The sequence below is a fragment of the Gopherus flavomarginatus genome, unplaced genomic scaffold, assembly GCF_025201925.1.
Source record: "Gopherus flavomarginatus isolate rGopFla2 unplaced genomic scaffold, rGopFla2.mat.asm mat_scaffold_131_arrow_ctg1, whole genome shotgun sequence".
In the NCBI taxonomy this organism is placed as follows: Eukaryota; Metazoa; Chordata; order Testudines; family Testudinidae; genus Gopherus; species Gopherus flavomarginatus.
Window position 1 is genome coordinate 85,320 of NW_026114672.1, and position 1,052 is coordinate 86,371.

A 1,052-nucleotide genomic window follows, 5' to 3' on the forward strand; every position below is an offset into this window, starting at 1 on the left:
GGAAACGGCCGCTCTCCAGTGGGTCTCGCAGAGCTAGGGAGATGAGGCAGCACCGCTATCCGCAGGAAGGGCCGCCTTCCCAGTGGTCTCGCAGAACTTCCGGGAGAAGTCAGTGCCCTAATCCGCATGAAGGGCGAGTCCCCGTGGTCTCGCATAGCTAGGGAGAGGAGGCGCACCCTAATCCCGCAGAAAGGTCAGCGCCCTAGGCCTCTGGCAGAGCTTGGGAAGGGAATCCTGCACCCGCGCCAACGCAGGTAGGGGCGCTCCCCAGTGGTGTCACAGAGCTAGGAGAGAAGGCAAGGTCCTATCCCGCTAGGAAGGGCTGCTCTCCAGTGGTCTCGCCGGCTAGGGATTGAATGCAACGCACTAAACACGCAGGAATGGGGCTTCCCAGTAGTCTCCGCAGAGCTAGGGAAGGAGGCACGCACTATTCCCGCAGGAAGGGCTGCTCTCAGTGTCTCGCAGACTAGGTGAGAAGCAGCGCCCTAATCCCGCAGGAACGTCTCTCCCCAGTGGTCTGACAGAGCTAGGAAGAGGAGGCAAGCGCCCTAATTCCCTCAGGAAAGGCCGCTTCCCATTGGTCTACGCAGAGCTACGGAGAGAAGGCAGCGCCCCAATCCCGCAGAGGGGCACTGCTCCCAGTGGTCTCGTAGAGCTAAGGATAGAAAGGCAAAGCGCCCTAATCCCGCAGGAAGGGCTGCTACCCCAGCGCCTCTGGCAGAGCTGGGGATGGAAGCTGAACCCGCCCAATCAGGAAAGGCCGCTCCCCAGTGGCTGTCACAGAGACTAGGGAGAGAATGCGAGTCCTAACCTTCAGGAAGGGCTTCTACCCAGGTGGTCTCGCAGAGCTACGGAGAAGGACTCTCCCTAATTGCGCAGGAAGGGTTGCTCCCTAGGCCCTGGCAGCGCTGGGGAGTGGGAAGCCCACGCACACCCCGCCCGCAGGAAGGGCCTCTCCCCAGTTGGTCTCGCAGAGGTAAGAGAGTAGGCACAACCCTAATCCCGCAGGAAGGGCCGCTCACCAGTGGTCTCTCAGTGCTAGGGAGCAGAGG